General features: G+C 32.1%; 1 pseudogene; it reads right to left on the minus strand.

The window, feature by feature from the left end:
- Positions 1 to 9043: 9043 nt before the first annotated feature.
- On the minus strand, positions 9044 to 11032 carry LOC124827068 (molybdate transporter 1 pseudogene; annotated as a pseudogene).
- Between the last annotated feature and the right edge of the window lie 4278 nt (positions 11033 to 15310).

Below are 15310 nucleotides of genomic sequence, written 5' to 3' on the forward strand. Positions count from 1 at the left end.
CACTGATAACCTACGTAGTTCCTTGTATGAGTAAAATATTTTTTTGCAAAGTTCAGTGATCGTGAAAAGAATTATTAAGCAATCTTTCTCTTGTTTTCGGTGCAGTACGTGGTGCAGTGCGTTTGTGGTGTAGTGTGCTTGTCGTGGTTCCTCTCCAGGTACGTAGTCATAATCCTTCCAATAATTCTAAACCCTAAACCCTTCCAATAATCATTCCAATAATCTTTCCAATAATCCTTTAACCCTAAAACGTAAAATGAAAACGAAGCCTAAACGGATGACATCCTTCAACGGATGTCAACATCCGTTTAAGGCAAAACGGATGTCGACATCCGTCTCGCCTTAAACGGATGTTGACATCCGTTGAAGGATGTCATCCGTTTAAGCTTTGTTTTAATTTTATGTTTCTGTTATTATTTTATTAGATATTTTAATATTTTAATTTATTATTTTTGAATATCTTTTTAATGTATTTTAATAATGTATATTTATATTAGTTTATATTTAAATATTAAAATATTAAAATAATAAAATAATAAAAGTAAAAAATTTTAACTTTAAGGATATAATTGGAATTAAAGATAATTGTGGAGGTGGAAGGAGAAGCTGTGGAGGTGGAGGGAGCAACACCCATTTAGGATATATATTTTCGAATCTCAATATATTTTACGTTACACAATCCAGAATGTATTTTGCAATGTTTGAAATGTTATACCTCTAAACGATATTAGTGCTAATTTAATGAAAAGATCAAATTAACTCTATTTATAAATATTGAAACTCAATTGAACAAAAAAATAATATAGGAAACAAATTGAATTGTAAGGCTAAATACATCAATCAAATTACTAATTAAGCTTAACGCTTAAAACATGCATTCTGGAAATTTACAAATATTTCTTAAAGGTCGAACATGAAACCTAATACCAACGTACTTAATGAAAAAATATTTTTAATTATTAAAAACATATTCTAAATTAGTAAACACAATATAATTCAACTTCAAAACCTGTATAAGAAACTATTAACAAGTATTAATTATACCCCTAAAAAGTAAATAGGAATAAGAAAAAACTAACCTAGAATGTGAATGCAACAACAACGCTAATGACAACAAAGGAAGATGTCATGGTGGCCAAACTAATGCTACAACAAAAGTGAGAGGGGAAGGAAGGTGGTGGCAAACTACTTGTAGAGGAGAAATTAAACAAAAGTATTAAAGAAGATGTAAACGATGAGAGGCCAGACAAAATAAAAATGAGACTAGTCGGTGATGAAATGTGACTAATCGGCTACGAAGTGACACAATTGAAGGGTATCGAGAAAGAGAAAATCATAAGTTAAACTGAAAATGGATGTAAAGAAGGGAGGATTTCATGATTTTGGACATATAATGAGAGAAACCAATTTACCCCCTCCTGATTTTTTTAACGTGTTAACCATTTCGCTGCATTCCTCTAACAATTGTGATATGCAAAAATATTAATAACAAGGTATGCAAGCATTGAAGCACTTTATCGTACATGCATTAAATATTTTGGATGTTGATAAATGTTAAGTTGTATTTTGTGTTCAAAACATTTTATCATATGTCAACTTATTAATAAAGGCATCATTTAATAAAGCATTCGACATATGATTATCAAATGGTATAAAATATTAAATGCTTATTCAAAAGTTGTTTGAGACATGCAACATTTAGCAGGCTTTTGTTAGACGATACATTTTGTAAAACGTCTTCTTGAATTAACATGGTTTGAATAAAACATATTTTAAGCTTAAGTTAGTATTGAAATAAATGTTTCTTTTTATAAGACATTTTGCTTGTAAAATGTTGTTTGTTTAGATGGAGGCTCTATCCACTGCTATGCTTTTAATCAATTGCCTCCCTTCAACAGTTACTATTTTGATTGTCCTTTCTTTCGTCTTTTAAAACTCACCCCGTTTATAGTATTTTACATACTTTTGGGTGTGTATATTTTGCCCATTCACCTCCATTTGAAAGGCATAAGCTTGGAGCACAATAAGTCTAATGTGCTTTTTTAGGGTATAGTCCCTTTCATAAGGGTTTTGTGTGTTATGATACTTCTAATAAACATTTTCGCATTTCCAAGAATGTGATATTTTTTTATAATCAATTTATGTTTCATTGTCTTTCTCCTACTTCAAATGATGTGGCTATTCTTCGTACTTTTTCTACATTATCTTCATCTATAAAACATTTCCAACCTAACATCACATATATAGGACAACGTTGTCAACAAGTTTCCACTTCCCCTTTTGACTCTGACTTTCCACTTGTGTTTGTACCAATTGAACCACGACAGTCTGGTTGAATATCTCGAGCTCTTGATAAGTATTCGCCGTATAGGTATGCTTCTTCTCATATTTCTCTTACTACTTCTCTTTCTAGTACCTCTATTCCTACTGGTTACTCATAGTATGTTAAAGTTATATGTTGGATAAAGGCAATGAATGATGAACTTTAGGCTCTATAAGAGAACTTCACATGGGATATTTTTTGTTGTCGTCCTGATATCAAACTTATAGGCTGCAAATAGGTGATTTCTATGAAACTAAATTTTGACAGTTATCTCAATCATTACAAGTCAAGACTAGTTGCCTTAGGAAACAAACATGAATATGGCATTGATTATGATGAGACACTTGCACTTGTTTTTAAAATGAAAATTGTCAAAATTATCCTTTCTATAGCCACCTTTAATGGTTGGTCCCTTCATCAAATGAATATGAAGAATGTGTTTGTTAATGGTGAGTTGACTAAAGATATTTACATGCTTCATACTTAGGGCTTGTTCTCTTCATTTATAAGCGTATGCAAGCTTAATCATTCTTTATATGGTCTGAAGCATGCTCCTCGAGCATGGTATGGTAAGTTTTATTCCACTCTAGTTAGGTTCTTCTTTGCATAAAGTAAATATGATTCCTCTTATTCATGCACTTCACACCTACAAACATTGTTCTTCTAGTTCTTTATGTTGATGATATGGTTATTATTGGCCTTGATTAAGAAGTCATCCAAGAACTTAAACAACAATTACAAGCCTCGTTTCGTATCAAAGATCTTGGACACTTACATTATTTCCTTGGCCCTGAAGTTCAATCTACCTTCAATGGTACATTTCTCCATCAACATAAGTTTATCACATATATCTTTTTTATGGTTGGCCTTCAATCAATTACTTCAGTGGATACTCCTATTGAAGTTAATGTTAAATATAACTACGATAAGGGTGACCTTTTGCCTGATCCTTTATTGTATTGACAAGTGAGTAGTCTCAATTACTTGGACATTACATGCCTTGACATCTCCTTTGCTATTCAAAAGGTGAGTCAATTCATGCATTCTCCTCGCCATCTCCACTTGGTTGTAGTTCATCGCATAATTCGCTATTTGAAAGGATTCTCTTAGCGAGACTTATGTTTTCCCATTGGCACACTTCCTAAATTAATTGTTTATAGTGATGCTGATTGGGTTGGTTGTCCTAACACTCGTTGATCAGTCACCGATTGATGCATGTTTCTAGGTTCTTCATTGATCTCATAGAAAAGTAAGAAGCAACCACACATATCTAAATCCTTTATTGAATTCGAGTATCGTGTCATATCTATTACTTGTTTTCAAATAATTTGGTTTCGTGGTGTTTTGGCTTAACTTGGGTTTCTTCAAGAGATCTAATGCCTTTCTATGCTTATAATACAAGTGTCATTCAAATTCCTACAAATCTAGTGTTCAATGAATGCACCAAGCATATTGAAGTAGACTATCACTTTATTTGGAAAGTTTATGATGATCATGTTATTTTACTTCCTAATGTCACCACTCAACTTCAAGTTTTGGATACTCTTACCAAGATTGTTCCTCGCCTGTGTCATCACTAGCGTAGTAGAGAAAAATGACAACGATTATTTTTGTCTATACACAGCGGTTGACGAACCGAGGTAATATACAAGCGAGACAAAAAGGGGTAGGCTTTTTGCCTTGGTTCTGAACAGAGGCAAAAAGGGATAGACTTTTGTCTCAGTTCAAATGTAACCGAGGCGGTAGAGAGTATTTAATATAATTTTTTTTCCTCGGTTCCTTTGGACCAAGACAATATGGGGTATTTTTTTTTGTCAGACTTTATTTTTTATTTTTCATTAAGCAATTTGGATAACAAATCTTTCATTTTCTTGTGATACTTGTCATCTTTTGTAGAACTTCAACAACAAAGTCATGAATCTACAGATGTTCTAGTTGGGATACATACAAAATAACGCAACTAAGAACATAAAACCAATTGAAGTCAAGAAACAAGAACAAAAAGAATGTAGAAAACAACGAACATCAAAATGAAAGCAATATTCCACCATCCTAGCGCAGGTTCTCCGCAAAGAACCGACTCTTCTCGACAATAACGCTCTTTTGGACCTCCATCAACACCCTCAGGTCGTCCTGCCCAACCACCGTGAGTCGGATGTCGCCACTCTTGAGAAAGACGGGCTCTCAAAGAAGCTTCGAGAGCCGATCTTGCGCCTTGCGACACTTATCGTCAAAGAATTTTGCTCTTCCAACATCATGTGGAACAACGTTTGTGTTCTAAGGTGTAGTTTGACTGCTGCAAGTTGAGGATGGTGGTGGTGAGAAGCTTGTGGAAGGAGAGAATGAAAGGGGAGAATGAAAGGGGGAATGAAAGGTATCAAGCCTTGACTTGAAGATACTTTCCTCGAAGAGTGGTTATTATTTTACGTTTTTTAATTTTAACTATCGAAGAAGCTACTACCTCAGTTAAGTAGAAAATCGAGACAATAAGACTTTATTGCCTCGGTTCTAAAGACAACAAATGCGTAAACCTTTTAGAAAAAAATCAAAATAAAATTATAAATGACAAAGTTTAAAGATATTTTTAACTATAGGCATCAATTAGCGGTTAAATCGATACATAAAAGTCTTATGACATTGGTTCAAATGGAACTGAAGAAGTAGATGTTGACAAAATGGATTTAGAACGTTCAAATACAGAGGTTGTCAACTTTTGGCAGGACATACTCTCTTGGTTCTGCACAGAACCGAGGAAGTAAACCTATTTTGAAAAAGTTGTCAGGTGAAAAGTCTGATTTGTAGAGGAGAAGAAGGGTTTTTTTTTTCTCGGTTGGTCAGAGAATTGAGGCAGTATACCCCTTAAGCATCGATTCCAATTGAACCGAGACATATAATTTCACAAAAATTACAAAATTGCTACGACGTTTTGATACACTTCAGTTTTTTTGAAACCAAGGCGTACTATACGAGTTAAAAACCTCTTTTTTTTATTAGTGCATCAATCTCTTGTTAGCCAATTCATGTTGCTTGACCAGTCCCATCAATTTGAGAGGGATGTTAATCAAAAATTAATTTGTCTCCTTAAATATTCTAATGTGATTTCCTAAAGATAAACTAAACAATTCATAGATTGATTTGACATCAATCAAAATTTATCCTTTTAAATATTTTGATATGATTTTCTAAAAATAAGTTAGATAATTCGATTTGTTATTCTTAATTTCAAATTATAGAATATTTTGTAATTATGAATAATAATTGTTATAAATGTTCCTAACAATGAAAGATTCATTTTTTATTTTTCATGAGAGTCACGTGTTTCAAGAAACTATCATATGTAAAGAAACTCAACTATATTAAAACTATAGTTTATAGATTGATAGAAAAGCTAGCAACATAAAGCCATACGTTGTATGTGGAAGCACCATGGGCCATGTAGCTAGAAATATATATATATATATATATATATATATATATATATATATATATATATATATATATATATATATATATATATATATATATATAAGTAACTTACTAAAAGTTGTACAATGATTTATAACAATGCTTAGATGCTCTAAGTTATACCAAAATTTGTAGAAAGATCTAAAAGTTGGTTGATTTGAGCTTGCATTAAATGTTGTATGTCAATTTATACAAAGAGTGAATTAATCACTATCAATTTGTAATAAATGTTGTATATCGATCTACACAAAGGGTTTAATTATCCTTGGTTTGCAGTAAATGTTTTACAGGATCTATACAAAGAATTTAATAGTTGACTTGCTCTAAATATTAAGTGTTAATATTTTAAAAAGAGTCTAATAACTCTTTGTTAACATAGAACATGGTGCATGAATATCTATGAGCACTAAACATTTTGTGTTCCAATTTTTTCTAAAATAAAATCGAATACTTAAAATCAATTCAAAAAGTCAATCATATAAAATTCAATTTAAGAAATCTTATAAAATGAGGTTTGTTCATTAAAAAAAAAAAGAATCAATCAAATCGTGCACATATGTTTAATAAATTTGTAAACTTGATTTTTGTACCTACTGTGAATCTCAAATAATTTGTTATCATTATCAATGAGTAATTTGATTAATAATTAGTTATTATACCGGAAGATAGCTTAATCATAATTTTTTTTTTGTTTTATATTATTTTCATTTATGAAAATTCAAAATGTTATTATGATGTCAATCTTTAGTTTGAATTTGGTTTATCACTCGTTATCAATCTTTCTCGAAAAAATTATATCAAAACTGATAATGATCATTTCATCTAAAATTTTTTGGACAAAAGTCTCAGAAAAATATATCCATTATTATGAATGACCATATATAAGTAAATATCACTAAGAAAAGTTCTTCTTCTGTTCAAGAAAAAATATACTATTGTGAAAGAACTCATATATCTAAATATGAATTTAAGTCACACATAAAATAAAAAAAAAACAATATATAATAAAAAAAATCTACATACCCGTTATTTTAAAGTTATAAACTGAAAATAATTTCATGTGACTAATAATAGTCCCAGTCTTCATCATGAAACAGAACAAAACCACACTTTCGATTGGTTTTAACTAGTTTGAATATGAAAGGGAAAAGGAGAAAAGGTTGGTTTTAACTAGTTTGAATATGAAAGGAGAAAAGGGAAAAGGTGAAAGGAGAAAGAAAAGAAGCATGTTAGTAATGGCACACATTTTTTGGTTACGATGTCATACTCATGCCACCACCTATTGTTGGAAAAAGTCCCAACCTTTTGGTCTAAAAGCCTCTTAAATTACCTCATATTCTATAACTCTTCTTTTTGACCATTTTATATTTGTTGTTTTCTGCTCCAACAATCTTCCTTCACCCAAAAATACTCATTTTAATCAATCACCCGAGTTAATGCATATGTTAATTTGCAAAAAAATATCATAAATTTTCTAAAACTTTTATTTAATTTAGTCCTAATCTAATTTTAAATTGAGAACTTACATGCATTACATAATTACTCTATGCATTATTTCTAATCGTATTTAAATTTCCACCCACACAATATTTATTTTATTACACAAATTACATATCACGGAAAGCAAATTTGAAATATGTTTGAAAATCAATACTTACTACGATGTATGTAAATTTTCTCACTAATTGTACCCATTAGAATAAGATTGTTTAAAACACATTTCTTGTACCGTATGGCCGGAAGATTATCCTCAACCAAGAGGAGTAGTCAGTCTCTCTTATTTTAACCCCAAATTTATATACAACAAAGACGAAGGTCATCCGGCCATACATGAATGGAGGTCGAATGATCAGTCTCAATAACAAGATACTTCTTAAGAGATGCTAAGAACCGAGATTAAGAGTAAGTATCGATTAGTATAATGGGCAGAGATTGGGTTGTAATTAGAACTTTACTAATCTTAAGTCCATCTCACAAACTATAAATAGAAGTCAAAGGGATCATATTTATTGTGAATTTAAGAATTTGCTTTGACTCTCATCTGCACTAATTACTAACTTAGGCATCATAGTACCTTTGACAGGTACCCCGTCCGGTTTGGAGCATGGACAAAGGAGAATTTAGACTAGACTAAAACAAATATTCATGGAGTCGAGGAGAAATGTTGTGAAGACATATTTTGTGAAGTTATTCGACCTTACTCCTGAAACATTTATCATTCTTTAAGTGCTCTTTAAGATTCTTTAAAAAAAATTAATAAATTATCTTTAACTTCAATAAAATGTTTATAAGTATTTCTAGTTTACCTTGTTTCTACAACATTGTAAATGCACTAGTTAAAGTTAAATAAAAGATAATAATAAATAAATGCTTGAATTTTGAAAATAACATAAAAACAAAAATCTTCTAGAAATGCAACACTTAAAAAGATGCTTATTATCTAAATGAAAATAATACCACAATTAGGAGATAGCAACCAATTAAGTTCTCACTCACTATGTTCTATACCCATTAAATTTTTACATGGGAATCTTAACCCAAAGAAGTCTTTGGATTTAAGTTTCATTTACCATCAATAATTTCCATGTAAAGGCAACAAAAATGTTTGATGAAAGGCTTTGAGGCAATTATATCTATCCCTTGCAAAGTTGGAATAGTCATGCCACTATTTATTGTTGGATAAAGGCACACTATCATTAGGGTTAGAGGCCGGCAAGCCCTTATCAAACTAGAATCAAGCACCAAATATTCAACTTCGTCTTCAAAACAATATCCTTCGAGATTCTATAAAATCACTAAAATATTGTCTCACTTGTTAGCAATTAACATCACTGTTCTAAAAGAAATTGTGGGGTTAATTAAAGTATCTAACTCATTTGTTAAGACGTAAATTGATTGACGCATTTCTTAACTTCTAGTGGTAAAGAAGAAAAAAAAGGAAAGAAAGTGTTATAAAAAAGGAAATGAAACATGTACATATTTCATGTGTTTAAGGTGGGAATTGTTTTCTTTTACGTGTTTATTTTTCTTTTAAACAAAAATATTTTTGTTACCGAAGCAAAAGTGAAGAATAAAAAGCCAAGCAAGATGAATAGTATTTAGTATTTGCGTGATATAGTTGTATCATTTATATTTAAATTTTATATAACTTTTTGTATGATATTTTTTCATTGTCTCTATCAATCACGTTAACCACCGTTGTACAAAACACTTCCTTTCTTCTTCCCATCTCTTTCTTTATTTTTAAGAAAAAAATACAAATAGAAATCAGATACAAAGTCGTTATCAATATTTTCACACAATTCATAATTGGATAACAGTGTAAAAGTCTACACTGTTAATGTTTTCCAATTACATCATTTATTACATAAATAAACCCAATTTCTTGACAGCAATTCACTCAAAATTACATACAAAAAACCAAAAACCAACAACTGAAGTTCCTACCAACTATGTTTCACTCTCTTTTCAACTACAACTACCATAATAATAATGTCTTTAGACCTTTACAAACCAAACCAGGAAATTGAAACAAACTTAGTGCAGGAAAAACTTTCAAATAACAGGCCATATACAAATTTACTGTAATTAATTACAGAGAAATTAAAAGCACTGATTAAGCAAGTAAGAAATACTGATTTTGTTCAGACTTGCTGGGGACTTTTCTGCATCCAAATAGCAGAAAGTGGTTTGTCTCTTGACCAATTCCTCAACCTAAGAAGGACATAAATAATCATTCCACACAAAAAGCCAAGAGCTGCACTTGATCCCACAAGTGAAACTGCAGTGCAAATAAGCATCACAAAGGAATCTTCCTTTGTGTTCATGTCCCTACAACACATGGCTAGTTCTATTCCAGCAAACAGTAGCAAGACCCCTAATATTCCCACTGGAAATTGCCTTAAAATGTGTGCCAAAGAGCTTCCCAACACCAACCCCAAGGCCAGTTTTGCAACACCAAGAAGTGCCACACAAGCACCACTCCTACCACCAAACTTGTACTGCCCGGCAAGTCCACCAGCACCATGGCAACTTGGCATTGCACCAAACCAACTTCCTACCAAGTTCATCAACCCCACTGTCACTGACAATGAAGTCACTGAGAAATCCCTCCCTGGGAACAAATCTGATGACAACTTACAAACAGCCACCACAGAGTTCAAAATTGACAATGGAAGTTGAGGAATTGCACCCTTCACAAACCCTCTCTTCCATGCATGCTTAGAAAACTTCACCACCTCTATTGATGATGGTCCAAACTTTATCTCATGCACAACCTCATGCCTTCTCACAAAGGCCAAAACAACCCCCAACACAAACACCATGAAAGCAGAAGGTAGTGAGAAAATAACCCTTCTCACCTTGCTTGTCTTGCTTCTTGCAACCTCATCCCTCTTTTGGCCACCACCCAAATCATCATCTTGCACAACATCACAGCACCCTCTATTCTTCTCCCCAGCCCCATTTACAATCACAATGAAACACAAACACACAATAGCCAAAACCAGCCCATCCAACCCAAACCAGTGTCTATCACCCAAAGATTTACTCTTTGGCAGGTCCTGAATTTTCCTCACATACTTAACTGCTGTCAGAGCAAAAGACAAGCCTTGTGCCAGCTGAATTCCCCTCACAACACACAGAGGAATGAACATGTACACAAGCCGCATCAACCCTGTCACACCCAGAACAAACAGCACCCCACCGGTCAATATACCGGCAGCCATGATCTCCGGCACTCCGAACGTTTGGTCCGACAAGGCCTGAGCAGCAATGGATTTCATGGGCTGGACTGGCATGGGGACGCCATAGATGGCTCCGGTGATGATGTTGTAGACACCTGTGAAGATGAGTGTGGTGCCAAGGTTGAGGTCCCTAGCAAGGGTCAAGGCCAACACTATTGGTATATAGGTGCCAAGATCACCCATGGCACCGTTCAGTTCACCCCATTTTGAATGAAAAACAAAGTTGTTCTTCACTTTGTTCGCCACCTCTTTGGCTGAGTAACCTTTGGCTGGTGCGCCGGTGGAAGCAGCAGGCGTTGGAGTGATTTCCTGTGCTTCAGGATCAGAGATTGGAACCGAAGGAGAGTTTTCGTATGCCATTGCCATCGAAAACCTTACTTTTGCTTTGAAATTATCAAACTTGTATCCACCAAAACAAGTGAATTTATGAACGTTAAACACAGCAAACGCTTGTTTATTTATAGGGGTTTCCAAAGTCAATGTCAGAATACAAGCACCAAATTCTCGTCTGTAAATAAATAAATAAATCATTTAAAACTTTCTAACATATAATTTATAAATATTAATGTTTTTAACGTTTACATCTAAGCATTAGATTATTGTCAACATACATTTAACATCATAAATTTAATCATCAAGCTTGATAAATATGTTTTATATGTAATAAGTATAATATTTAATGCATAGGAATACCGTATAAATAACCCCGTTGACATTATACATGACGTTGATTTTTATTAATACATTAGAGTGTACAAGTTTACACGGTAACAAATATATCAAGCGTTAACAATTGTTGAATCTGTGGATTAGAAGATAAAAAAATTATAATAGTGATTTTAGGTATGTGAGCTCTTAGTCTTATTTATAATTAAATTAAGATTTAAGTTCATCTTTCTCCATTAATAAAAAAAAAATACTGAAGTTTAAATTTAAGAATTACAAACATATTTAATTTAAATTAAAAATTGCTTATTGATAATTTTTTTGGTCATTTTTGACAGAAAAAGTATAGTTAAAGTGTATTTTATTAATTTAATACAATTATTTATATATTAAAATATAAAAATTGATAAAAAAAAAGTATAGTTATATCAACATGTTCATCTCACATTCTTGTATGATTGTTGACCGGATATTATAAGAGTTAATCGATTTAGTTTGATCAAACTTTTACTACTAATTTATCCCTTTACATACTCATTGATTTCAACTTATTACTGAAATATTTAATTGTATAATTTTTATTAGTTAACTTGATTCGAATCTTAAATACTGTAATAGATGACAAATGCTTGTAGTCTATAATGCTATACTCCTCCTCTAAAAAATTATAATATATATTTTCTAACCAAGATATTTAATTTTTATTATTTTATTATTGAAATTTTATTTTTTAAAATTATAACAATGATAATAAATATCTTCTATGCTTTTATAAGCTAAATAATGAATAACCTTTTATTAAAAACATTACATATTTTAGTTTAAAAGTAAAAAATAATAATTATTTATAAATATGTTGTTAGTTGAATACATGTTTGAAATATTAAAGTCTAAGATTAGAAAAATAATTAATTAGTCTTTAAATAAAATTCTCTTACATCACTCTTGCTTACAAAGAAGATGATATTTAGATAACAGAATTAAATATACCGAATGTGTCTTAAACAACAGCATATCAATAAATGAGTATTAGTATACTGAAAAACATGGGAAGAAGAAAAACAAAATCAAATTAATTGCACTTTTGCAGCAACTTGTCATTTATCAATAATGCAAAAGCAAAACGTACAAAAACTAACAATCCCCTTTTACAATATACTGTTAGTTGATTTTGTTGATACATGCATGTGTACAAAGTTTACTGGATAAGAAATATTATATACGGGGTTAATAATTGCAATTGTGGATTGGAATATTAAAAATAATTAAGTATTAATCATTACAGACTTTATTTATGTGAACTCTTAGTTTTCTTAATAAACAAAAGCAGAAACAGACAAGTAAATAATTCCTTGCTGCAAGCGCAACTCAAGTTGTACAAGTAAGATGTGGAAATGCTATGAGAGTTGAAAATGGAAGCAATACAGAAAAGGATTAGACTAAATGTTGTTTGTGATTTCTGTTATATGTTTGAATCAAAAACTTTAATTCGTAAAAAGTTTTTCCTTTTCTAAATAATAACCTATCTTTATAAATTTTTAAGTTTTCAATTTATGATTCTTTTTCAAAAAAAAATCTTATTCAATTTCATAAATTTTTATGTAAAAACTAGTACTTTTTCCTTGGAACTAAGATTTAGTAGCTCAAGAGTTACTTAAATCTAAATAAAAATTTATTAAAATAACTTTCTCGAATATAAGGTGAAAACAATAACATGTTGATATATAAGATAAAATTAAAAACTCTTTAACTCCGGTGATAGAGGTTGTGATGGAGTCCATGATGGAACTTGTTGTGGTGTCTATAGTAGAGTCTCTAATGAAGCTTGTGATTCAGTCTTTTATGATGCAACATATCATTTTATCATAGCTTAAGTTAGTGGTGGGATAATAATATTTGTGTTATGAATGTATTTTCTCTTCTTAAGAATTTTGATGGTGGTATGTGATAATGACATGTTTTACCATGATTCCAATAATGAATTAAGAGAAAATATCAATCATTCCTTAACTTTTTGCCTTGTAAATCCTAGTTTTCTTTTAGTTTGTTAAGTGGTTGCACCTTAAGCTTTAATGAGATATTTTGATCATTAATCCTTGCTTTCATGTGCTTAAAGTAGTTGGAAGAAGTCTATGCATCAAATGAAGACACTGGAAAGCAAGGAAAGCAAGAAAAACAACAAAAATGAAGAACCATAATTCTGCTGAAGCTAGCCCAGGCGCCCATGGTTTATGGGGCCTTGAGCGTCAGTGCATCATGACTGTCGTGCGCCTGAGCCCCCCTCCTTCTCGGGGCTTGAGCACCAACTTTGCTGACAGGACATATTTGCCCTATTTAACTCAGAGGTGCGAAGAGCTTGACATCTTTGGTTGCCCAAACACAACTTCTCTCATTTGAAGCTCTTGGAGGCGAGCTAGGAGCTGTGGTAATAGTCCTTTTTTATCCTTGGGTCTTCTTCCTTCTTCCATTTCCACCATTGTTGTAAGCTTGAGCTCTCCATTCATAGAGAGTTAGTTTCATTGTTGTTGGGAGATTGATGTAGCCATTGAACTCTTATGTAAACTACTGTGTTTTGAATGAATATATGTCTCTTTCATTGATTGTTAGTGTTTAATTTCTTCTCTTATTGCTTGTTGTGAAGTTGCTACCCATGACATGATTTTAGGGTTTGCTTGATATTGGGAAATGTTGGGTAAATCTGGACTTGAATTAAACACCTAAAGGAAATAGTATCTAGGGATAGAACTAAGACCTTTGGTTGTCTTAAATCTCACTTCTTAATGCGGAAATAATTGTTAGATTTTCCAAGGTATTGGAACCTAATGAGGAAGTCTAGGCTCTCTCTACCAAGGGATTGGGTTTGAGTAAATTAGTAGATTGACATTGACATATTAATGAAGAGGAAGTGAGTTACCATACATAAGAGTGAAGTAGGTGAAATCATACCCCCAACAATACCGTTTCATATCATTTCTAATCTTTCCATTTCCAAGTGTTTGAGTATCTAAGATCACTTTTATCATTTATGTTGAATGTTTACTTTAATTGCACAAAAACTCAAATTATGGAATCATTCTTTAGTCTAAGTTAGTTGGAAATTACACGATTATTTGGTGACATGAGTCTCTTGGAAAACGATATCCGGTCTTACCGGTTTATTACTTGAAACGATTTGGTACACTTTTCAAACACTCAATAGTGTGTAAATGAAATCTAATTCATTGGTTAGTATGTCTTTTTTAGAAGATGTCACTCTCATTGTGGACACTTAGGATGGTTTACAACAATTTGATTTAACTCATATTTAGTAACAGTTCCTAATCCGTTGACATATAATGAGACTCGTTTTGTAAAAGAATGGAAAATAACTTCTAAATTGGCTAATATGCTTGATGAGAGAGTAGATTCTAATATGTGAGATGGTGATGAGCTGGATCAAACTACAAGAAAATCTAGTATGGTTAAGCCAAAAAAAATTAATATTAAATCCTCTAAAGCAAAAACTTCTAAAAGTTAAAGGTATTTTTTGGAATGTGAGAGGATTGGCCAATGATATGTGGTTCATAATAATTATGTCATACACCCTCATACCATCGTACCACAATTCCTATTGAACACTCGTCCCATAATACCCAATAAACACCACAGTACCCAATAGACACTCATTTCACAATACCTAATATACATTTATCCCCGACGATATGTTGTTGAGTAATTCAACGAAAGCTTCCCCACTTGTGATGCCATTCTTAGTCCCCTCACTATGTCCAAAACCGGCACATAGACCAGGACATCCTGCCCTCCATACCATCCACAATGTTAGTCCCCTCACTATGTCCAAAACCGGCACATAGACCAGGACATCCTGCCCTCCATACCACCCACAAGGATAGTCCCCTCACTATGTCCAAAACCGGCACATAGACCAGGACATCCTGCTCCTCTCACCACATACTTCATCCTTCTCTATTTGAAACTGAATGATTATTAGAGTATCAGGATAACCCCCAACTACGGAACTCTCAACATCAACATATACACAAATACCATAACATTATTGAATCTCTCCACAAGACTCATACCATACTCATATTCCTCAACTCACATTATA

This window comes from Vigna umbellata, chromosome 1, assembly GCF_029865625.1.
Source record: "Vigna umbellata cultivar VRB3 chromosome 1, Vumbellata_1.0, whole genome shotgun sequence".
Classification (NCBI taxonomy): domain Eukaryota; kingdom Viridiplantae; phylum Streptophyta; class Magnoliopsida; order Fabales; family Fabaceae; genus Vigna; species Vigna umbellata.